The 25893-nt window shown below is 44.7% G+C and overlaps 1 non-coding gene across 1 annotated transcript; it reads right to left on the bottom strand.

Annotated features, from left to right (window-relative positions):
• Positions 1-12484: 12484 nt before the first annotated feature.
• LOC112937675 (small nucleolar RNA R71) lies at positions 12485-12591 on the bottom strand. The gene has a single exon (XR_003240338.1). It is a non-coding gene; the product is annotated as a small nucleolar RNA R71 (small nucleolar RNA).
• Positions 12592-25893: the final 13302 nt, after the last annotated feature.

The following is a 25893-nucleotide window of genomic DNA, read 5'->3' as shown; positions in this document are numbered from 1 at the left end:
AATCATGACCCCATTCCGGTATCTTTGAAAAGGAGTCAAAGAGCGAGGACGGTGCGCTTTACCTCGGAGCCGGCAGACTTCTGCCGAGAACCGGCGGGAGCGCTCGATCTCGCCCACGGCTTCCGCTTGGTCCCGCTGCCCCCTGCGATGGCATGAGCGGATGAGATCTTGGCGACCTCATCAGCGACCTTGCCCTTTAGCGAGGCGGAGGCCTAGTGGTCAACAAGGGGACCGATGACATCCGTCAATGGCAAGACCTGCAAGAGTTGAAGTCACTTTGGCCCTTTAAAAGAATAAAGATACGCGGCGTCCCGGTTCTCGCTTACATTAATGGCAGCAGCTTTCTCGGCTGCCGACTTATCGCAGAGCGGGGCTGGCGGCTCTTCAGCCGAAGAGGTGCCACTGATCAAGACCTCCTTGACCCTCTGCACCAGCGTGTCGTCAAGAAGATCTAAAATAAATGAAGATACAAGGAAACAAGATTAGATCTCGTCTACAAGTTTAACATCGAAAGTGATGAGATGAACCCTGAGGTCCTCTCGGCACTCAAGGCTACAGTTTGGCCCGATCTTTCGGTGAGTTCAGATAACTACGATTTGGGAGAAACGTTGATGATCCGACTACAACCGTACAAGACGTTGCGTTGCGCCTTAGCGATCGATACACCTCTTCGTGGGTTGTTGATCTTGCCGGTGCAGATCAACCCTATTCCTGCAAGCAAATCGAAGAAACAAGCAAGAACAAGATAAAAGCAATCTAATATTGCAAATAGGAATTGAATATAAATGATAAGTTGGGGTTTCGGGGTTTCGAATACAAGCAGACGGACGGTCTAGCCGACACGTGCGCTTCAAGGAAGTAGCAATGGCTAAACTTTCATCTAAACAAAACCCAACTAACTCTGAAGGGGTTACTAGCTATTTAAGGGATGGAGGAGGTCAGAAGGGCGTTCTCCCTTTGTTTGGGGCGCAGCCCCCCTTGGGCCCCACTTGGGCCGGGGTCACAGGCCCATAGGCCCATTACAGACAATGCTGCCCCTTATTTCTTCAATTGCCGATGACTCAGATGGAATTTAACAATGAGATTGGATCCGTTGGAAAGAGGATTCCGAGAGCTTTCCATCAAGTAATCGTGGGCCCAAAACGGAGGCCATATGGAGATTTAGCAACTGTTTGAATTCAGCACTATCTCAGGTGGCCGAATTGGATTCCAGAACGCGGCGGACTTCATCTCCATCTCTGCATGCACCATGGCCATCGTGTTTATCTTCCATATGCAGGCCAAAATAAGTGAATTGGTCCTGAACATATAAACACATACATTATGAGGCAGTGTCATATTCTTGATTAGATTAAATTGACACTTGTTATGAAACGATACCACCTATGGGTATATGACATGATCAATGGTTGTATCCGTCGTAGGCATGGTCACATCATCCTCCCCTTCTTCACGGGAAAATGTCCTCGGTTTTAACATGGGTAATTCACATAGCATATCCTCACGCAACGCTTCATATGGCGCATTCTTTACTGTATATGGCAGCAACATTGAGCGATCTCGTCGCTCCCCTTCTTCAGAACCAACCTGCGTCTTTGGACAAAAGCAAAACAAACTTGAAGTAACATTAGTGGTCCTAACACTACTCTCCAGTTTGCATTTTCTTGGCACAACAACAGAGGGTTGCATATCTGAACAAATGTAAACTTTGTGCACCAAATAAATTTCTCTATCACTATATTTGCCAAAGATGTGAAAAATAACATTACGAGGACATGGCAAATCAGAATGAGCAAATATTTTGTCCTTCAAACAATTGAGCTCACAAGAATCATCAAACAGAATATAGCCCAATGTATTTAAAGAAGATTGCAATTGAAGTTCATCATTCTCACTGGACGTGTGAATAACATGCTTAAATTCAGTACATGGAGAATCAAGATTAAAAGTAGCATGTTCATTCACTAGTTGTGGAATGGATATAAGTGAAGTGCTATCGCACAACTCTTCTTTATCACAAGGAACATAATGTAAATCAACTTGTGACAAAGGCAATTCAGAAGTAGGTTCCACTAAAGTTTGCTCTAGGTTAGCATGGAAAGTGGAAAAGTGTAATTCATCAGAAACATACTCACCTTGAGTAATTTCTGCACCATTTAATTTACCTTTTATCCCCTCTTTAGATAATGTAGGTGCATCAGCCTTCTCCTCATTCGCGAGTGATGGAAGTGACATCTCAAACATATCGTTCTTCTCATTTTGGGGACTGTTCTGAACTTCCTGCAAAACATCAGTGATAGGAGGCACAAGCATAGCTTGTTGCTCTGTTGGGTTCTCCAAAATTTTGCGCTCAACATTGCAAGCAAGCATGAACAATTGGCCTATATGATTATATGTCACATTAACATGCCCATCAAATTTTAAAATCATGAAAGTACTCCCTAACAGTTTTGTCACCTTGTTTTAGATGTTGAAATTTCTCAAGGAGAGCACGTCTATAGTATGAAAACACAAATCTTTTTCTCAATAGTATTTTGCATTCATCCCAAGTTTCAAGCTTATTTCCCACAGTATGCCATCAAAAAGATGCAGAACCGGTACACTTATTACTAGCAGCCTTAATCATTTGAGCATTAGAAAAATCATACTCATCAAATTGTTTTTCTACTGCTAGCTCCCAATTAACGTATGCAGCAGAATCATACTTTCCATCAAAAGATGGCAAAAACAGACTCTACTCTTGCAAGATTATGATCATGTACCTTATTTGCGTCATGTTGGTCACTTGCCATGTGTTGTCGAAGGTGAAAATGTCCACATTGAGCACGAACAGCTCCAAACTCTTTGTGTAACCCTGCCATAGTTAGTAGCAAACAAGAAACATATACAAGAATATATACGTTCCTATCAACTACTAGGTAGTGGAAGCTCACAAATCACACACACTCAAGCTTTTTATCGAGCTCTTACAAGTTCTTACCAATGCAAACTAGAATATGGTGTCCACACCGACTCAACCAAACACTCGATGGAGTTGGATGTATCGACACTTTGGCACACATGTTCACAATCTGTATAGCTGCAGTCAAATCTGTGGAGCTCTGGGTAGGCTTAAATATGTAGCAAGTATGGCAAATGGTTAAATCAGAGAATGCAAAGTTGAATAATCGTTCAAAGTCAAGTATCGTGCTGGTCCTAGGCTAGAACGAACTAGAGACGCGAGCCTAGAAACAAACAATACCACAAGATAACACTAGAATAAGCTCAAGCATCACTTTTTTTTTGAGAACTACTCAAGCATCACTTTGATATAAGAGAACAAAATCAAAGATAAGAGCTCTTTTTTTCCTTTTTTTTCTTCTTCCTTCCTCTCTCTTTTTTTCCTTTCGTTTTCTTTTCTTTTTTTTTGTTGCGCCTTTTTTTTTCTTTTTTTTCACCTTTCTGCCTTTTTTTCCCTTTTTTATTTTTTTTCAAAAACCAACTCAAGGACCCGGATGCAAGATTACAGGGACTCAAATGTAAATATAAAAATTACAGGGACTTAAATGTAAAAGTGCAAACCCAAAATTAAAAATACACAAAAATAGAATGCTCTCGTCCCATAGGTTCCGTTTTTGCAAACAGAATTCTAATCTGATACTCCAAAAAAAATTTTACCAAGTTGTATGGGAGATCACGGTATAGATGAACCCAGAGAGGAGATACTCGGACTCGGCCTGGTTGCGGACCCGCGGTGGTGGTGGGTGAGGAAAGGAAGGATGCGGCCGGATTTGTTGGGGAAAAATGGGAAACTTATTTTTAGCCGAACCAACCTACTATTTCTTTCCCAATCAAACGCATACTTCCAAAAACTGATTCGTCCTCTCGCTCAGGTCACAAGCGCGGCCGAATCAACTCGCTTCACATACAAACCACAAACTCGAGCAAAACCTTGATGCGACTCCAAAACTAACCGACAAAAACTTCTAAAAACTACAAAAATAGAACCGTGGCAGCGAACTGATTCCGACAAGGGGGGAGGGGGGCGACGACTGTGGTACAAAACGTGACCAGAACTCGAAACTTTAAACGAACTAGACGCTAAGACCAGCAACATGACATGACGATGCAACACAAAATTCAACAAAGCAAAAACTGAAAAGAACAGTGCAATGGCACAATATGGCTAGGTAAATGACACAATTTTTTTTTTGTCTGGCTATTTTCTGGTTATGGATAGATAAAAAAAACTCAACGAGCTTTCGGTTATGGATAGATAAAAAAAACTCAACGAGCAAGAAAGCTCTGATACCACCTGATGAGATGAACCCTGAGGTCCTCTTAGCACTCAAGGCTACAGTTTGGCCCGATCTTTCGGTGAGTTCAGATAACTACGATTTGGGAGAAACGTTGACGATCTGACTACAACCGTAAAAGATGTTGCGTTGCGCCTTAGCGATCGATACACCTCTCCGTGGGTTGTTGATCTTGCCAGTGCAGATCAACCCTATTCCTGCAAGCAAATCGAAGAAACAAGCAAGAACAAGATAAAAGCAATCTGATATTGCCAAGAGGAATTGAATACAAATGATAAGTTGGGGTTTCGGGGTTTCGAATACAAGCAGACGGACGGTCTAGCCGACACGCGCGCTGCAAGGAAGTAGCAATGGCTAAACTTTCATCTAAACAAAACCCAACTAACCCTGAAGGGGTTACTAGCTATTTAAGGGATGGAGGAGGTCAGAAGGGCGTCCTCCCTCTGTTTGGGGCGCAGCCCCCCCTTGGGCCCCACTTGGGCCGAGGTCCCAGACGAAGTTACAGGTCCATAGGCCCATTACAGACAATGCAGCCCCTTGTTTCTGCAATTGCCGATGACTCAGATGGAATTTGACAATGAGGTTGATCCGATGGAAAGAGGATTCTGAGAGCTTTACATCAAGTACTCGTGTGAAGCATCTAGGCCCACGTTGTTAATTTTGGTAATTAATGACAAGCGCTAATTGTGGACTAACCATTGCTATTGAGATGATATTTTAAGTTAGGTCCACGTCATGTGTGCGCATGGATGACTATCGATCGATTAAAATTGACGGCGCAAAGGAAAGAGAAAGAAGACGGTAAAACTAGTGCTTTAATTTAGAATTGATCGAGGTGTAGGGCGATCAAATTTGCTAGTTTATTTTCTAGTTTCGCTGTACTATTAAGAGGGGTAATGACCTAGCAAAGAGATGATTAAATTGCCACATTAGGTCATTGCATTTTCACTTGTGCTCACATTTTCATCACACACACAAATACTCACCTTTGCTTTCACTGAGCTCGGCCTGACCAGGGGCGGTCAAACCGGCCACATAGTGGCGGTCTGACCGGTGTGCCCTGGCCAGTCTGACCGGCCTCACAACGGTGGTCTGATCGGCCCATAAGGACGGTCTGACCGGCGGCACATGCCCGGTCAGACCGGCCCGCTGGAGGTCGGGATGGTGCTACTCGGGGTGGCCGATACAGAGCCGACGGAGCCTTATTCGGTCAGACCGAGTCGATGGCGGTCTGACCGAGCCGAGGCCGGTCTGACCGCCTGCTCAACGCCAGTCTGACCGGCCAGGCCGATGGGGCCCTCTAACAGCACTACAATGGCTAGTTTTCTAGCCGTCGCAGAGTAGCACGGTCTGACCAGCCACATACCTCCGGTTAGACCGGCAGAGCACAAAGTTGGGGGATTTCACCCCCAACGGCTAGTTTTGGTTGGTGGGAGTATAAATACTCCCCCTCAAGCAGCAAGGGGACTCTCTTGGCACCCAATTCAATTGCATACACCCCTTGCACCTCTCTCACACCCACTTGAGCTTTGTGTTCATCCATCTAGTGTGTTAGAGGGTTAATTAGCCAAGAGTCAAGTGCATTGCTTCCATTTGTAGAGCTAGTATGGCACTTGATTGATCATCTCCACGCCGGGTCATTGCTTGTTACTCTTGGAGGTTGCCGCCTCCTAGACGGCTTGTGGAGGAGTTGCCCGGTGACCTCTCCGAGAAGATTGTGGAGGAGGCCCGGCGCCGGTTTATGAGTGGTTTGGAGTTCACCACCTTCGGAGTGAAGGAAGAACTACCTTAGTGATCGAGGCTTGGGTAGTCCTCTCCGTGGGCCGGCTCCCGCCTTGCCCACCCCTTGACGAAGGGGGCGTGCGGTGGCTTCGTGGTTGAGCGGTGGAGTTGGGCTCGCCTCAACGGGGAGTAGGAAACCGACGAGTTTCTGAACCTCGGTGAAAAATCTCTTGTCTCCTTGTCTCATTTGATTGTCGCATTTACATTTGTGCAATTTACATTTCTAGAGACAAACTTGAGATCATATCACCCTAGGATTGCTAAACATTGACATAGGAGTGTGATTTACTTTCCTAGAGATATAATTGAGCCACTATCACCCTAGGTTTGCAAAACATAACCTAGTTGCTTAGTTAGAGTTGACCCTCACCAAGCCTAGCAACTTAGGTTAGTTTTGATTATGTGTCATTTAGTTTTAAATCGCCTATTCAACCCCCTCTAGTCGACATCTCGATCCTACAAGTGGTATCAGAGCTTGGTCTCTCTTGATTGGGTTTTACCGCCTAGAGAGAAGATGTCGAACGAGGTGAACCATGTAGGGAAGGCTCCCATGTTCAATGGCACAAACTACTCCACTTGGAAAATTAAAATGTCTACTCACCTCAAAGCTATGAGCTTCCATATTTGAAGTATTGTGGATGTAGGCTTTGCTATCACCGGCACGCCCTTGACTGAGATTGATCACCGCAACCTCCAACTCAATGCCCAAGCCATGAATGCTTTGTTCAACTCTTTGAGCCAAAAGGAGTTCGATAGAGTGAGCAACCTTGAGAACCGCATATGAGATTTGGAACAAGTTGGCGGAGATCCATGAGGTCACAAGCGAGTACAAGGATGCCAAGCTTCATTTCCTCAAGATCCAATATGAGACATTCCCCATGTTGCCTCATAAGAGTGTGAATGACATGTATGGGAGGCTCAATGTCATTGTGAATGATCTCAAGGGGCTTGGGGCAAACTACATGTCACACCCTAAAAATCGTTAATATATAAATTGTTGTTTAATTGGAATTATTAGAAATAATTTTAAAAGCCTTGAAAAGAAGATCTAATTTTAAATAATAAATCCCAATATAAAATGGGGCCAGATAAAATTTCATTAAATACTTTGCTTGATTCTATAGTTCCTAGAGTTTTCTGGGATTTATTTGAGCCAAGGAGGTATTTTTAATAAATGGAATTGCATTTCATGAATTATTTAAATTGGAAAAGGTTTTAAAAGTCTCTTTTGGCTTTGGGCCGAAAGTCGGACCAAAACCCTCTCTCTCTCCTCCTTGGCCCAAGTCGGCCCAAGTCAAGCCGAGCCGCCCGCGCGCGCGCTCGCTGCCGCTAACAGGTGGGGCCCACCTGTCAGGCCTGTCGTCTACCTCCGGCCGGCCGCCGCCCGAACCCTAGCCGAGCTGCGCCGCCGTCTCCTTCCAAATCCAGCCGCCCCTTTCCGTTTCTGGTGAAATTAATAGAGGGGACATGATCCCTGGGATCCCCTCTATCTTTTCTCTTATGGAATCGTCGGCTAATTTCGTTTGGAAATTCGTGGATTCGAGTTCGATTCGGATCGATCTCTCTCCTCCGAACCCTAATCTTTCCTTCTCGTCGCCGGTCGCCGTGGGCCTTTGCCGCCACCTTCCAACCCCTATAAAAGGACCCCCAAGCCCGCCGCTACCCGTCGCCACCCCTGCCTTCGTCTCTCGTCGTCCGTAGCGCCCTAGCCCCGTGAGACCTCACGCCGCCGTCGTCGCCACCGCTCCAGCCGTGCGTCGCCGTCGCTCCAGTCGTCGCTGTCGCTCGGGAAGGCCGCCGTCGTGGTCGCCGTCGCGTCGCCGTCCTCGTCCGCCCCTCCATCGTTGCTGTAGACCGCCAGAGCACCGCCGTCGTCGTCAAGCCGAAGGTCGCCGCCGCTTCTTCCTCGACGCCGTCGCCTTCCGTTGATCTTCCGCCGCCGTTTTGGTCACCGGTGAGTTCGCCGCGTCGCTCTCTATGCGCTGGTGCCCTCCGTTCGTGCCATCGCGCCGTCGTTCGCCGGCGAGCTTGCGCGCCCGAGCCGCCGCCGGTGATGACGTCATCGCCGACGTCATCGTTGCCATCCGTCGTAGACCAGTCGTAGACCGTTAGATCTTAGCCGTCCGTTGTGGTTAGGATCGATCTCGGCCGTCCGTTCCCGTGAACCGTCGCCGTGCACCCGGTCCACCGCAAACCCTAGTCGCTGACGCAATAATTCCCTTTTCCTTTTCAAAAATAATTCATTATTGCGTCATAATTCAATTAAAACCCATATAAGTGTTTTAATCCGATTTAATCTTTAAAAATTCATAACTAATTCATCTTAGCTCGGATTTAGTTGGTTCAAGTCTCTAAATTTTTCTAAAATTGAGATCTACATGTTAAAAATATCCACATTACTATTCATGCTTGTTTATGTGCTGTTTTGGTGTTTTTGCTCTTTTCTGTTTAGATTCCGACGTTTCCGGAGAGTTCATTTTCGCAGGAGAAGAATTTGAAGAGTTCCAAGGCCAGCAAGGCAAGTCACACAGATCCCAAACAACCCTTTGAGCATGTTGATCCCGTTTAAAGCTATCATTTTTATTCAACTATTGCATTTATTTTCGAATGTCATTGGGTGGAATTAACCTATGGTTTGTTATAGCCCTTTTGTTCTTGATTATTTTATTCCTTGATACCTTGGGTTATTATAACTTGACTAGTTGGGCTTTATATATTGGTTCAGCTAGATATTAGATACGATTGCTTAGCCATGCTTAGAAACATGAGCACACTATTGGGATAACTTATAATTCACTATTATTTAATGATGGCTTGATGATAGCTCACGATGGTCAATCGTGATTGGTTAATTAATTAAATTGCCAACTAAAACTTGCTAATGGTGGGTTGTGAGCACATGGTTTTGATGGTCGTGCTCATGACAATTAAGGACCGGTTCACGAATTTCGGTTGTGAAACATTAACCGTGCCAACCACAAGCCAGCGTGGGCAACGGCTTTACCTTTTGTATAGCATGGTTCATTGCGGGGCACCAGACTGAGAAGTGGCGGAGATAAGCTCACGGGGGTCGCTGGGGAGTCCATGCCTTGTTTATAAGGGGGTGATTATGATCCAGGAACGGTGCGCTGTGGTGGATTGTGTTGTGTGAGGGGTACTATCACAGCTCCTTTCTGAGGTACCGTGGTGGTATTGAGGCGCATGGTGACATGTCGTGGGGCTGTGTCTTATGGGTACAGTGGTACATCTCTGGCCAGAGTAAAACTATTCGAATAGCCGTGCCCGCGGTTATGGGCGGGTCTAACAATGTCTTTCGTGATTAGTTTCACATTTCCCATCATAAAAAAAGATGCTATAACTGGTAATAATTTGATTAGCTCCTGGTTTGGAATGGTACATTCCTGGTTTGGAGATAGAACTGTGCAGCCGGGATGGTTGTTCAGAATGGTTGGGCCTATGCAACAGGGTATGTTGTATAGCGTTGGATTAATATTGTTTAATTATTACTTAACTGCTTTATTAAATTCTGAAATGTTTAATAAATGTTGTTTAAGCAAATGAAACCCTACTATGCCATCCTTTGTTATCCTGTGCACTTGCATATTTGCTGCGTGGCTTGCTGAGTATGTCATATACTCACCTTGCAATCATTCATCAGAGGAGGAGTTCTACAGTGATGCTGATGGTGTGGATGATTAGGCGTAGCCCTGGTCAAGCTGCCTGTGGAGAGGAGTCGCCTGCGCTGTTTCTTATTTTTCCGCTGCTTAGATCTTTATTGATTGAGAGGAACTATCTACCTCTGTAATGACATTTTATTCGCTTATTAATTAGAGTAATAATTGTACTCTATTATCAATATGTTATTGTGTGCCTCGGCTGATTCCTGGACGAGGGTTCACACACATGTAAGCGTTTGGAATTTTGGATAGAAATTCCGGGCGTGACACTACACCGATCTTGAGGTTGCCCAAAAGATGCTTAGGGCTCTACCGGAGAAGTATGAGACCCTTGTCACCATGCTCATCAACTCCGACATGTCAAGGATGACACCCGCAAGCCTCTTGGGGAAAATCAACACCAATGACATGTACAAGTTGAAGAAGAAGGAGATGGAGGAAGCCTCACCTTCCAAGCCGAAGTTGAAGATAAGGGCAAGGGCAAAGTGAATGAAGTCAATGAGGACTTGGAGGAAGAGATTGCTCTTCTTGCTAGAAGGTTCAATAATCTCTTGGGAAGGAGAAAGGAGAGAGGAAGGGGCTCCAACTCAAATAGGAGAAGAAACAGAAGACCCAACAAGATAGAGGAGAACTAGTGATGCTTGCAATACATATATCTATTAGAATAATAATATTCCACTAGTATTAGGTATACTAATCTTTTGCAGAGAATGACAATAAAGTGGAGGAGAATCAACATCAACTCCGACGATAAATCAATCGGATGGTGTCGAGAACTAGACTTATGTATGAATGGGCCAAGAACTCAGAAATAACACGACACATTGGGCCAAAATTCACAAGTCTACGAAGAAGGACAACAAAGGAGGCCGCCAGCCGAAGATGGGCTGGGTTGGGCCAGCCCATGGTTCGGCCGAACCATAGGGTTCAGCCGAACCACCCGTGGCGCCGATGGATGCAGGGTTTGGACGGACAGCTGGGATTGATCCCCAATGGCGGTTGGAGGGTATTACCGACCATTCCAATCGTCCCAACCGTCATTACCTACCTATAAAAAGAGCTTCTCTTCTCACTTCACTCACACACCTCAAGCAATTGCTCTCTCATTTCTCTCCAGTTTAGTTTAGTAGTATCTAGCTGGTGGAATAGAAATAGAGTAGGAATCAGGAGTCCGGAAGCCTTCGGAAGAGTTCGGGTATGGCTCTAGCAGCTTTCCTTTCTTCTTTTGTAAATTTTGTACTTTTATTAGCATACTCTTCTAAATACATTTATGGTATTGAAATACTTTCCGAGTATGTGAGTACCTATTTTACATTATGTTCATGTTATACTGAATATACGGCTAGCATATCTAGGAGATGCTTTGGTGCGGGTATAATGTTTGCTTATGCAATTACTCTATGTCATGACGATGATATTAGAGTAATATCTGGTAGTTTAGACGTAGTGTCTAGATTACGGGATATCATTATTTGGGGTTATATGTTGCGGATGAGAGGTGGGCCGCTGATGGTGACAGCTCAGTACGGGTATTCCTCCGCACCGGTATATAATCCTAAGTTAATTTCCTGGGGAGGGTATTCCTCCGTATTTAGCCCCGGTTGTATGGTCATGACAGACTATCGTAAGGAACTCGGCAGTCAGGGGTGGCTTCTCGAAATACTAGGAGGGCATCGGATAGAGGGTATTAGCTAGTATATCAGTTAACTAGAATGTATGTATACTATGTATATTAGAAGTATAGGAATATATTTTCTTTCTCTTTTCTTTCCACTTAGCTCAGATAATATATTATGAGAATGAGTAGTAATGCTTGTGTGTCACTCTACCCTTGGATTATCTTAACCCCTGCTTAGAATATGATTATCATAAGTAATATATAAATTATTAGTCAATCTATCTCTACATGATCTTCCCACGGGATAAAATAAATACGATACCCTTAGAATACTCTCGGGTGAAATGCTACAATGGTATATCTGTGCGCTTGCGGATGATCTCTGTAACCATAATATACCAGAAGTATTTCTGCGCCATTGCTGGGAATTATATTTCTAGTAATGTCGTTAAGAAATACCAGCAAGCATTTTTGGCACCGTTGCCGGGGAAGATTCATAATAGAGATTGCTTGAACTAATACTTTATATTTACCTCTGTATAATCATTTCCTTTGCAGGCTAACCTTGGTTGTTTTCACTTTTTGTTGTGAAAACAGGGTAGTGCATGACTGGTTTCAACCTGCCGGAAAACTTCAAAGAATATCCAGAAGCTTTCTTCCGGGGCGTCAGACCGCGAGCCGTTGCTCCGCAGAAAACTCTACCAACAGAGAAACCAGCCATACCAGCGCCACCGATCTTCAATACTATGGCCAGCAAGACTCTTCGCGAGTTCGCTGCTCCCTCTACTGACAATGTGGCCATTGGGCCGCAAATCAACATAGGAGACATGGATTTCGACTTGAAGTCCAGCCTTATCACAATGGCGCAGGCTAGCCCGTTCTGTGGCAAGCCTAATGTGGATGCCAATGCTCATCTGCAACAGTTCCTGGAGATCTGTAGCACGTACACCATCAAGGGCGTCAGTCCCGACGCCATCAGGCTGCGGCTGTTTCCGTTCTCCCTTCTCGGGAGAGCGAAGCAGTGGTTTTATGCCAACCGTGCTGCTGTTAACACCTGGGACAAATGCTCACCGGGATTCCTCTCGAAATTCTTCCCGATGGGTAAAACCAATGCCCTTCGTGGAAGGATTTCCAATTTCCAGCAGACAAGGGACGAGTCTATTCCCGAAGCATTAGAACGACTGCAGGAGTATGTGGCCGCTTGTCCTCATCATGGGATGGACGACTGGCTGATTGTCACGTCCTGATAAATTCATCCCGAAATAAAATTCATTCTCTAAATGGAATAATAGAATTAATTAAAATTCGAAAAGAAATTGGTTAACACTAAAATACGTACAAGAAAAATTCGAATGTGGCCCGGAGAATTTTTGTTAAATTCTCCTTGGTCTAAAATGAGCCCTCAAATTTTACTTGAATTTTCAGAGCACCGGAAATATTTATTAAGCAACAAAAACAATTATCAAAGTTTATTAAAAAGAAAAACCTAAAAATAATCCTCCTTCCTCATTTGGGCCAAGTCTGGCCCAAAGTCCTCTCTCTCTCTCTCTCTCGGCCCGCAGCCAAAGTCCTCTCTTCCTCCCTCTCTTTCTCTCCCTCTCCTTCTCTCCCTCCTTCTCTTGGGCCTCCCCTTCCCCCTCGGCCTAGGTCCCTTTTCCTCCCCTCCCGCCTAGGCCGCGTCCCGGCCCAAGCCGCCCCACCCAGCCGCCCCAGCCTCCCGAGGCGCCCCCCTGACGCGCGCCACATGCGCGCCGCATGCGCCCGCGTGGGGCCCACGCGCCGGTCATCTTCCTCCTCCCGGACGGCCTCCTCTCTCTCCCGTGCAACCCTAGTTCGTTCCTCCCCAAAATCCACGCCATTCAAACCGGGAATTCCAAAATTGATTAGGGGGAATTAATTCCCATTCCTTCCTCTTCAATTCCCCCTAATTTCCCCCTTGATTCGTGCCCCCAATCGTCGGGAACGCCCGCGCCAACCCCGGCCACCTTCCATGGCCGCCGGGCGCCTATTCCGCCGCCGGTCCCCGCCTCTCCCGTGGCCAGCTCCCTCTCCTCCCCTATAAAATGGAACCCCCTCCGTGCGTTCTCTCGTTTTAGCCCCTTCCCGAGATTCTCCGTGGCTGCACCACCTCTCCCCACCTCCTCCTTCTCTTTCCTCGGCGCCGGCCACCCTCCAGCCGCCTGTGCCGCCTCGCCCGTGCGGTGGCTGACGTCGCCACCACCTTCCTCGGCCTCGCAGGTGTCCTCTCTCCACCGGCGTCGCCTCCGTTTCGCGCGGAGACCACCGGAGGCGTGTTCCCACCGGTGTCCAGTGGCATCGCCACCACTGCACCGCCTCCAGTCGGCCGTTCACCGTGCCTAAAGCGTTGGCCGACGCTGCTGCCCCCTCCCTCGGCACGGTGACATCGCCATCAACCTCGGCCACTCCCCGGTTTCGCCGAAATTTCCCCGGTCGGCCCTTCCTCCACCCATGCGCCGTCGGCCGCGCCACCACCGCCTCCGGCATCGCAGCGGCAAGGTCGCCCTCGGCCTCGCCTCCCCTCCACCCGAACCCCGTCGGTGTTCGTCGTCGTCGTCTCCGTCCGACGTCGCCATCCCCTCCTCCGGTCGGCCGTTCCTCCTCGCCGGCTCATCATCTCGCGGTGCCGCCTCCGTCGTCGGATTCGCAGCGGCGTGTTCCGCGCCGTCCTCGCCTCCGTGCAGCTGCTGCCGGCTGCCTCGTCGCCTCATCGCCGGCCCCGGTCGTCGTCGTCGTCGTCCTCTCGTCGTTCCCGGTCGTCGTGGCGTCCGTCCCTCCGTCAAGCCGCGTTCGTTCGTCGTCCGCGTTCCGTCAAGTGAGCTGCGGCAGCCCCGTCGTCGTCTTCGTCCTCAGCTCCGCGTCGTCAAGCGTTGCGCCGGCCGCGTCTCGCCTTCGTCCAAGGATCGTCGCCGAAGTCGTTCCCTCGCCGTTCGTCTCCGTCGTCCCCGAGCCGTCTCCGCTGCACCCGTTTGCCGTTGTCGTTCCCACGCCTCGTCGTGTGGTGGTAAGGATCCGTCCTCTCGCTGCCCCCGTCCTCGTCCTTTCGGTGTCGCCCGTGCCCGTTGTGCGGTTGTCGACCCCGGTACCTGTGTACTGGTGTCAGTAGTCGTTCGCTTGTGCGTGTGGTGACCGTGTTAGTGTGCCCGCTTGGTAGCCGCGTGGTTTCCACGTGTGCAGCCCGCGTGGTGTCTAGTGGAGTCCGTTTGTCGGCCACTCGCCTCGGTTGACACACGGGGTCCGCTTCCGTCGACCCGTGGACCGTCTCTGTGTACTCGGTCTACCGCGGTCCTTTAGGTTGACATGTGGGGTCCGCATGTAAACGGCGCAGCCTTCCTGTCTTTTCTAGGCTAGCGCTTACACATGTTTTATAGTTGCAAAACCTAATTATAATAATCCGCAAATCTCCATGTAACAGCATTAAACTTCGGATGATCATATCTTGGTCATACGAACCCCGAATCAACCCGTTCAAGTCTCCTAATGTTTGTTATAACATAAAGAACCGTGTGCTTTCTTTTTAAGTATTGTTATTGCTTATTTATAGGCTTGTAGCTTTGCTTGTGTGCTTCGCGTAGCTTCTGTCGTTCCGAAGGTTCTCGAAGCGTGGTTCGCGGTCGTCGCCGAAGGTTCGGAAGGCCGTTCTCTCTGAGCAAGGCAAGTCGCATCACCCTTGAGCATATTGAATCCCAGTTTATAAAATTATTTTGATTTAAATTATTGCATTACCGCTTTATTTAAATTCCTGCGTTATCACTGTTTTATTTAGCACTTCCTATTAATCCTTTGTTATGACCTTATTATTATTGCTATTGTTTATTATCACCTTGTTCACCCTAGGAAAACAAAACCCCAACAAGTGGGTACTCTATTCATGGTTCCACTAGTATGAATTTAGGTAGATGCTTCGCTGATTAATTAGGCAACATTAGGTGGTTTTATAACTTTAGACTTTGGGAATTCTCAAATCACTTGGATACTATGAAATGGTTGGCTTATGGTGGAATTGGACATACCCCTCTCTTCCTCTTTCAAAACCCCTAAAACATGTTTTCTGGTGGGGTATTGTATGCATGCCAGTTATGGGAAGTAGCACCCCGGCCAATATAAGGATTAAGCTCGGGCCTCTGTTGCAAAGCACTACCGTACTAACCACATGTCTAATGGGTAAGGCTTAACTCGGTGCTCAGTCTAGTCCTGAACAATAATTGACAAAAGTTCGCCGCGCAAATAACGAAGTGAGTTTTTGCCACGAACGCACGCAACACACTCCAATATATCCAAAAATCTTGTTTTGGCGTTTTTTGAACTTTTTGATTCCTTTCAAAAACATCGCACCCTCGTGTGCCAACATTGGCATTAATTGATAAACGTTCGCCGCGCGAATCACGAAGTGAATTTTTGCTATCAACGCACCCAATACACTCCAATATGTCCAAAAATCATGTTTTGGCACTTTTTGAACTTTTCAAAAGTTCGCCGCGCAAATCACGAAGTGAGTTTTTGCCACGAACGCACCCAATACACTCCAATACGTCCAAAAATCATGTTTTGGCGTTTTTTGAACTTTTTGATTCCGGTCAAAAACATCGCACCCTTGTGTGCCAATTTTTCCATTAATTGACAAAAGTTCGCCGCGCGAATCATAAAGTCGGTTTTTGCCACGAACGCACGCAACACACTTCAATATGTCCAAAAATTTTGTTTTGGCGTTTTTTGAACTTTTTGATTCCGGTCAAAAACATCGCACCCTCGTGTGCCAACATTGGCATTAATTGACAAAAGTTCGCCGCGCGAATCACGGAGTGAATTTTTGCTATGAACGCACCCAATACACTGCAATATGTCCACAAATCATGTTTTGGCGCTTTTTGAACTTTTCAAAAGTTCGCCGCGCGAATCACGAATTGAGTTTTTACCACGAACGCACGCAACACACTTCAATATGAACAAAAACTTTGTTTTGGCTTTTTTTGAACGTTTTGATACCAGTCAAAAACATCGCACCCTCGTGTGCCAACATTGGCATTAATTGACAAAAGTTCGCCGCGCGAATCACGAAGTGAGTTTTTGCCATGAACGCACCCAATACACTCCAATATGTCCAAAAATCATGTTTTGGCGTTTTTTGAGCTTTTCAAAAGTTCGCCGCGCGAATCACGAAGTGAGTTTTTGCCACGAACGCACGCAACACACTTCAATATGAACAAAAACTTTGTTTTGGCTTTTTTTGAACGTTTTGATACCGGTCAAAAACATCGCACCCTCGTGTGCCAACATTGGCATTAATTGACAAATGTTCACAGCGCGAATCACGAAGTGAGTTTTTGCCACGACCGCACCCATTACACTCCAATATGTCCAAAAATCTTGTTTTCGTGCTTTTTGAACTTTTTCATTCCGGTCAAAAACATCGCACCCTCGTATGCCAACATTGGCATTAATTGACAAAAGTTCGCCGGGCAAATCAAGAAATGAGTTTTTGCCACGAACGGACCTTTTACACTCCAATATGTCCAAATATCATGTTTTGGCGTTTTTTGAACTTTTTCATTCCGGTCAAAAACATCGCACCCTTGTGTGCCAATGTTTCCATTAATTCACAAAAGTTCGCCGCGCGAATCACGAAGTGAGTTTTTGCCACGAACGCACGCAACACACTTCAATATATCCAAAAATTTTGTTTTGGCGTTTTTTGAACGTTTCGATTCCGGTCAAAAACATCGCACCCTCGTGTGCCAACATTGGCATTAATTGACGAAAGTTCGCCGCGCGAATCACGAAGTGAGTTTTTGCCACGAACGCACCCAATAACTCCAACATGTCCAAAAATCATGTTTTGGCATTTTTTAAACTTTTTGATTCCGGTCAAAAACATCGCACCCTCGTGTGCCAATATTCACATTAATTGAGAAAAGTTCACCGTGCGAATCACGAAGTGAGTTTTTTCCACGTACGCACGCAATACACTCCAATATGTCCAAAAATCATGTTTTGGCGTTTTTTGAGCTTTTTTATTCCGGTCAAAAAACATCGCACCCTCGTGTGCCATTGTTGCCATTAATTGACAAAAGTTCGCCGCGCGAATTACGAATTGAGTTTTTGCCACGAACGCACGCAACATACTCCAATATGTCCAAAAATCATGTTTTGGCATTTTTTGAACTTTTCAAAAGTTCGCCGCGCAAATCACGAAGTGAGTTTTTGCCACGAACGCACGCAACATACTTCAATATGTCCAAAAACTTTGTTTTGGCTTTTTTTGAACGTTTTGATACCGGTCAAAAACATCGCACTCTCGTGTGCCAACATTGGCATTAATTGACAAAAGTTTGCCGTGCGAATCACGAAGCGAGTTTTTGCCACGAACGCACCCAATAACTACAATATGTCCAAAAATCATGTATAGGCGTTTTTTGAACTTTTTGATTCCGGTCAAAAACATCACACCCTCGTGAGCCAATGTTGCCATTAATTGACAAAAGTTCACCGCGCGAATCAAGAAGTGAGTTTTTGCCACGAACGGACCCATTACACTCCAATATTTCCAAAAATCTTGTTTTGGTGCTTTTTGAACTTTTTCATTCCGGTCAAAAACATCGCACCCTCGTGTGCCAACATTGGCATTAATTGACAAAAGTTCGCCGCGCGAATCACGAAGTGAATTTTTGCCAAGAACGCTCCCAATACACTCCAATATGTCCAAAAATCATGTTTTGGCGCTTTTTGAACTTTTCAAAAGATAGCCGCGCAAATCACGAAGTGAGTTTTTGCCACGAACGCACGCAACACACTTCAATATGTCCAAAAACTTTGTTTTGGCTTTTTTTGAACGTTTTGATACCGGTCAAAAACATCGCACCCTCGTGTGCCAACATTGGCATTAATTGAAAAAAGTTCGCCGCGCGAATGACGAAGTGAGTTTTTGCCAAGAATGCACCCAATACACTCCAATATGTCCAAAAATCATGTTTTGGCGTTTTTTGAGCTTTTTTATTCCGGTCAAAAAACATCGCACCCTCGTGTGCCATTGTTGCCATTAATTGACAAAAGTTCGCCGCGCGAATTACGAATTGAGTTTTTGCCACGAACGCACGCAACATACTCCAATATGTCCAAAAATCATGTTTTGGCATTTTTTGAACTTTTCAAAAGTTCGCCGCGCAAATCACGAAGTGAGTTTTTGCCACGAACGCACGCAACATACTTCAATATGTCCAAAAACTTTGTTTTGGCTTTTTTTGAACGTTTTGATACCGGTCAAAAACATCGCACTCTCGTGTGCCAACATTGGCATTAATTGACAAAAGTTTACCGTGCGAATCACGAAGTGAGTTTTTGCCACGAACGCACCTAATAACTACAATATGTCCAAAAATCATGTATAGGCGTTTTTTGAACTTTTTGATTCCGGTCAAAAACATCACACCCTCGTGAGCCAATGTTGCCATTAATTGACAAAAGTTCGCCGCGCGAATCAAGAAGTGAGTTTTTGCCACGAACGGACCCATTACACTCCAATATTTCCAAAAATCTTGTTTTGGTGCTTTTTTTAAACTTTTTCATTCCGGTCAAAAACATCGCACCCTCGTGTGCCAACATTGGCATTAATTGACAAAAGTTCGCCGCGCGAATCACGAAGTGAATTTTTACCAAGAACGCTCCCAATACACTCCAATATGTCCAAAAATCATGTTTTGGCGCTTTTTGAACTTTTCAAAAGATAGCCGCGCAAATCACGAAGTGAGTTTTTGCCACGAACGCACGCAACACACTTCAATATGTCCAAAAACTTTGTTTTGGCTTTTTTTGAACGTTTTGATACCGGTCAAAAACATCGCACCCTCGTGTGCCAACATTGGCATTAATTGAAAAAAGTTCGCCGCGCGAATGACGAAGTGAGTTTTTGCCAAGAATGCACCCAATACACTCCAATATGTCCAAAAATCATGTTTTAGTGTTTTTTGAACTTTTTCATTCCGGTCAAAAAACATCGCACCCTCGTGTGCCAATGTTGCCATTAATTGACAAAAGTTCGCCGCGCGAATCACGAACTGAGTTTTTGCCACGAACGCACCCAATACACTCCAATATGTCCAAAAATCATGTTTTGGCATTTTTTGAACTTTTTGATTCCGGTCAAAAACATCGCACCCTTGTGTGCCAATATTGGCATTAATTGACAAAAGTTTACCGCGCGAATCACATAGTGAGTTTTTGCCACGTACGCACCCAATACACTCCAATATGTCCAAAAATCATGTTTTGGCGTTTTTTGAACTTTCTGATTCCGGTCAAAAACATCGCACCCTCGTGTGCCAATGTTGCCATTAATTCACAAAAGTTCGCCGCGCGAATCACGAAGTGAGTTTTTGCCACGAACGCACGCAACATACTCCAATATGTACAAAAATCATGTTTTGGCATTTTTTGAACGTTTTGATTCCGGTCAAAAACATCGCACCCTCGTGTGCCAACATTGGCATTAATTGACAAAAGTTCGCCGCGCGAATTACGAAGTGAATTTTTGCCAAGAACTCTCCCAATACACTCCAATATGTTCAAAAATCATGTTTTGGCGCTTTTTGAACTTTTTGATTCCGGGCAAAAACATCGCCCCCTTGTGTGCCAATGTTTCCATAAATAGACAAAAGTTCACCGCGGGAATCACGAAGTGAGTTTTTGCCACGAACGCACGCACCACACTTCAATATGTCCGAAAATTTTGTTTTGGCGTTTTTTGAACTTTTTGATTCCGGTCAAAAACATCGCACCCTCGTATGCCAACATTGGCATTAATTGACAAAAGTTCGCCGCGCGAATCAAGAAGTGAGTTTTTGCCACGAACGGACCTTTTACACTCCAATATGTCCAAAAATCTTGTTTTGCTGCTTTTTGAACTTTTTCATTCCAGTCAAAAACATAGTACCCGTTTGGGCCAAAATATGCCAATATTAGCATTAATTGAAAAAAGTTCGCCGCGCAAATCACGAATTGAGTTTTTGCCATGAACGCACGCAATACACTCCAATATGTCCAAAAATCATGTTTTGGCGTTTTTTGTGCTTTTTGATTCCGGTCAAAAACATCGCACCCTCGTGTGGCAATGTTGCCATTAATTGACAAAAGTTCGCCGCGCGAATCACGGAGTTTTTGCCACGAACGCACGCAACATACTCTAATATGTCCAAAAATCATGTTTTGGCATATTTTGAACTTTTTGATTCCGGTCAAAAGCACCGCACCCTCGTGTGCCAATATTCGCATTAATTGAGAAAAGTTCACCGTGCGAATCACGAAGTGAGTTTTTGCCACGAACGCACCCAACACACTACAATATGTCCAAAAATCGTGTTTTGTTGTTTTTTGAACTTTTTGATTCCGGTCAAAAACAACGCTCCTTCGTGTGCCAATATTTGCATTAATTGACAAAAGTTCACCGCGCGAATCACGAAGTGAGTTTTTGCCACGAACGGACCTTTTACACTCCAATATGTCCAAAAATCTTGTTTTGGTGCTTTTTGAACTTTTTCATTCCTGTCAAAAACATCACACCCTCGTGTGGCAACATTGGCATTAATTGACAAAAGTTCGCCGCGCGAATCCCGAATTTAATTTTTGCTATGAATGCACCCAATACACTCGAATATGTCCAAAAATCATGTTTTGGTGCTTTTTGAACTTTTCAAAAGATCGCCGCGCAAATCACGAAGTGAGTTTTTGCCACGAACGCACCCAATACACTCCAATACGTCCAAAAATCATGTTTTGGCATTTTTTGAACTTTTTGATTCCAGTCAAAAACATCGCACCCTCGTGTGCCAATATTCACATTACTTGAGAAAAGTTCACCGTGCGAATCACGAAGTGAGTTTTTGCCACGTACGCACCCAATACACTCCAATATGTCCAAAAATCATGTTTTGGCGTTTTTTGAACTTTCTGATTCCGGTCAAAAACATCGCACCCTCATGTGCCAATGTTGCCATGAATTCACAAAAGTTCGCCGCGCGAATCACGAAGTGAGCTTTTGCCACGAACGCACGCAACATACTCCAATATGTCCAAAAATCATGTTTTGGCATTTTTTGAGCTTTTTGATTCCGGTCAAAACCATCGCACCCTCGTGTGCCAATATTCGCATTAATTGAAAAAAGTTCGCCGTGCGAATCACGAAGTGAGTTTTTGCCACGAACGCACCCAATAACTCCAATATGTCCAAAAATCATGTTTTGGCGTTTTTTGAACTTTTTGATTCCGGTCAAAAACATCGCACCCTCGTGTGCCAATATTCGCATTTATTGAGAAAAGTTCACCGTGCGAATCACGAAGTGAGTTTTTGCCACGAACGCACCCAATACACTCCAATATGTCCAAAAATCATGTTTTGGCTTTCTTTGAACTTTCTAATTCCGGTCAAAAACATCGCACCCTCGTGTGCCAATGTTGCCATTAATTGACAAAAGTTCGCCGCGCGAATTAAGAAGTGAGTTTTTGGCACGAACGGACCCTTTACACTCCAATCTATCAAAAAATCTTGTTTTGCTGCTTTTTGAACATTTTCATTCCGGTCAAAAACATCGCACCCTCGTGTGCCAACATTGGCATTAATTGACAAAAGTTCGCCGCGCGAATTACGAAGTGAATTTTTGCCAAGAACGCTCCCAATACACTCCAATATGTCCAAAAATCATGTTTTGGCGCGTTTTGAACTTTTCGATTCCGGTCAAAAACATCGCCCCCTTGTGTGCCAATGTTTCCATTAATAGACAAAACTTCACCGCGCGAATCATGAAGTGAGTTTTGGCCACGAACGCACGCACCACACTTTAATATGTCTAAAAATTTTGTTTTGCCGTTTTTTGAACTTTTTGATTCCGGTCAAAAACATCGCACCCTCGTGTGCCAACATTGGCATTAATTGACAAAAGTTCGCCGCGCGAATCATGATTTGACTTTTTGCCAAGAACGCTCCCAATACACTCCAATATGTCCAAAAATCATGTTTTGGCGCTTTTTGAACTTTTTGATTCTGGTCAAAAAACATCGCACCCTCGTGTGCCAATGTTGCCATTAATTGACAAAAGTTCGCCGCGCGAATGACGAAGTGAGTTTTTGCCATGAATGCACCCAATACACTCCAATATGTCCAAAAATCATGTTTTAGTGTTTTTTGAACTTTTTCATTCCGGTCAAAAAACATCGCACCCTCGTGTGCCAATGTTGCAATTAATTGACAAAAGTTCGCGCGCCGCGCGAATCAATAAGTGAGTTTTTGCCACGAACGCGCTCAACATACTCTAATATGTCCAAAAATCATGTTTTGGCATATTTTGAACTTTTTGATTCCGGTCAAAAGCACCGCTCCCTCGTGTGCCAATATTCGCATTAATTGAGAAAAGTTCACCGTGCGAATCACGAAGTGAGTTTTTGCCACGAACGCACCCAACACAATACAATATGTCCAAAAATCGTGTTTTGGTGTTTTTTGAACTTTTTGATTCCGGTCAAAAACAACGCTCCTTCGTGTGCCAATATTTGCATTAATTGACAAAAGTTCACCGCGCGAATCACGAAGTGAGTTTTTGCCACGAACGGACCTTTTACGCTCCAATATGTCCAAAAATCTTGTTTTGGTGCTTTTTGAACTTTTTCATTCCTATCAAAAAACATCGCACCCTCGTGTGCCAATGTTGCAATTAATTGACAAAAGTTCGCCGCGCGAATCACGAAGTGAGTTTTTGCCACGAACGCACGCAACATACTCCAATATGTCCAAAAATCATGTTTTGGCATTTTTTGAGCTTTTTGATTCCGGTCAAAAACATCGCACCCTCGTGTGCCAATATTCGCATTAATTGAAAAAAGTTCGCCGTGCGAATCACGAAGTGAGTTTTTGCCACGAACGCACCCAATAACTCCAATATGTCCAAAAATCATGTTTTGGCGTTTTTTGACCTTTTTGATTCCGGTCAAAAACATCGCACCCTCGTGTGCCAATATTCGCATTTATTGAGAAAAGTTCACCGTGTGAATCACGAAGTGAATTTTTGCCACGAACGCACCCAATACACTCCAATATGTCCAAAAATCATGTTTTGGCGTTTTTTGAACTTTCTAGTTCCGGTCAAAAACATCGCACCCTCGTGTGCCAATGTTGCCATTAATTGACAAAAGTTCGCGGCGCGAATCAAGAAGTGAGTTTTTGGCACGAACGGACCCATTACACTCCAATATGTCCAAAAATCTTGTTTTTGTGCTTTTTGAACATTTTCATTCCGGTCAAAAACATCGCACCCTCGTGTGCCAACATTGGCATTAATTGACAAAAGTTCGCCGCGCGAATCACGATGTGAGTTTTTGTCACGAACGCACCCAATACACTCCAATATGTCCAAAAATCAAGTTTTGGCGTTTTTTGAACTTTTTGATTCCTGTCGAAAACAACGCTCCTTCGTGTGCTAATATTTTCATTAATTGACAAAAGTTCACCGCGCGAATCACGAAGTGAGTTTTTACCACGAAATCACCCAATACACTGCAATATAGCCAAAAATCATGTTTTGGCATTTTTTGAACTTTTTGATTCCGGTAAAAAACAACGCTTCTTCGTGTGCCAATATTGGCATTAATTGACAAAACTTCGCCGCGCGAATCACGAAGTGAGTTTTTGCTATGAACGCACCCAATACACTCCAATATATCCAAAAGTCATGTTTTGGCGCTTTTTGAACTTTTTCATTCCGGTCAAAAACATTGCACCCGTTTCGGCCAAAATATGCCAATATTGGCATTAGTTGACAAAAGTTTGCCGCGCGAATCACGCAGTAAGTTTTTGCCACGAACGCACCCAGTACACTCGAACATAGCCAAAAATCATGTTTTGGCGTTTTTTGAACTTTTTGATTGCGGTGAAAAACATCGCACCCTCGTGTGCCAATATTGGCATTAATTGACAAAAGTTTACCGCGCGAATCACATAGTGAGTTTTTGCCACGTACGTACCCAATATACTCCAATATATCCAAAAATCATGTTTTGGCGTTTTTTGAACTTTTTGATTCCAGTCAAAAACAACGCACCCTCGTGTGCCAATATTGGCATTAATTGACAAAAGTTCGCCACGAACGAACACAGTCAAATATGTCCAAAAATCATGTTTTGATGCTTTTAGAACTTCTTCATTCCGGTGAAAAACATAGCACCCACATGTGCCAATATATGCCAATATTGGCATTAATTGACAAAATTTCATCACTCGAATCACGAAGTGATTTTTGCCACGAACGCACCAAATACACTCCAATATATCCAAAAATCATGTTTTGGCGTTTTTTGAACTTTTTGATTCCGGTCAAAAACATCACACCCTCGCGTGCCAACATTGGCATTAATTGACAAAAGTTCGCCGCGCGAATCACGATGTGAGTTTTCGCTATGAACGCACCCAAAATACTCCAATATGTCCAGAAATCATGTTTTGGCGTTTTTTGAACTTTTTGATTCCGGTCAAAAACATCACACCCTCGCGTGCCAACATTGGCATTAATTGACAAAAGTTCGCCGTGTGAATCACGATGTGAGTTTTTGCCACGAACGCACCCAATACACTCCAATATGTCCAAAAATCATGTTTTGGCGTTTTTTGAACTTTTTGATTCCGGTCAAAAACATCACACCCTCGCGTGCCAACATTGGCATTAATTGACAAAAGTTCGCCGTGTGAATCACGATGTGAGTTTTTGCCACGAACGCACCCAATACACTCCAATATGTCCAAAAATCATGTTTTGGCATTTTTTGAGCTTTTTTATTCCGGTCAAAAAACACCGCACCCTCGTGTGCCATTGTTGCCATTAATTGACAAAAGTTCGCCGCGCGAATTACGAATTGAGTTTTTGCCACGAACGCACGCAACATACTCCAATATGTCCAAAAATCATGTTTTGGCATTTTTTGAACTTTTCAAAAGTTCGCCGCGCAAATCACGAAGTGAGTTTTTGCCACGTACGCACCCAATACACTCCAATATGTCCAAAAATCATGTTTTGGCGTTTTTTGAACTTTTTGATTCCGGTCAAAAACATCGTACCCTCGTGTGCCAATATTGGCATTAATTTACAAAAGTTCACTGTGTGAATCACGAAGTGAGTTTTTGCCACGAACGCACCCAATACACTCCAATATGTCCAAAAATCATGTTTTGGCGTTTTTTGAACTTTTTGATTCCGGTCAAAAACAACGCTCCTTCGTGTGCCAATATTGGCATTAATTGACAAAACTTCGCCGCGCGAATCACGAAGCGAGTTTTTGCTACGAACGCACCCAATACACTCCAATATGTCCAAAAATCATGTTTTGGCGTTTTTTGAACTTTTTGGTTCCGGTCAAAAACATCGCACCCTCGTGTGCCAATATTGGCATTAATTGACAAAAGTTTGCCGCGCCAATCACGAAGTGAGTTTTTGCTATTAACGCACCCAATATACTCCAATATGTCCAGAAA

Source organism: Oryza sativa, chromosome 1 (assembly GCF_034140825.1).
Source record: "Oryza sativa Japonica Group chromosome 1, ASM3414082v1".
Classification (NCBI taxonomy): Eukaryota; Viridiplantae; Streptophyta; class Magnoliopsida; order Poales; family Poaceae; genus Oryza; species Oryza sativa.
This window is presented reverse-complemented; position numbering and strand designations above follow the sequence as displayed.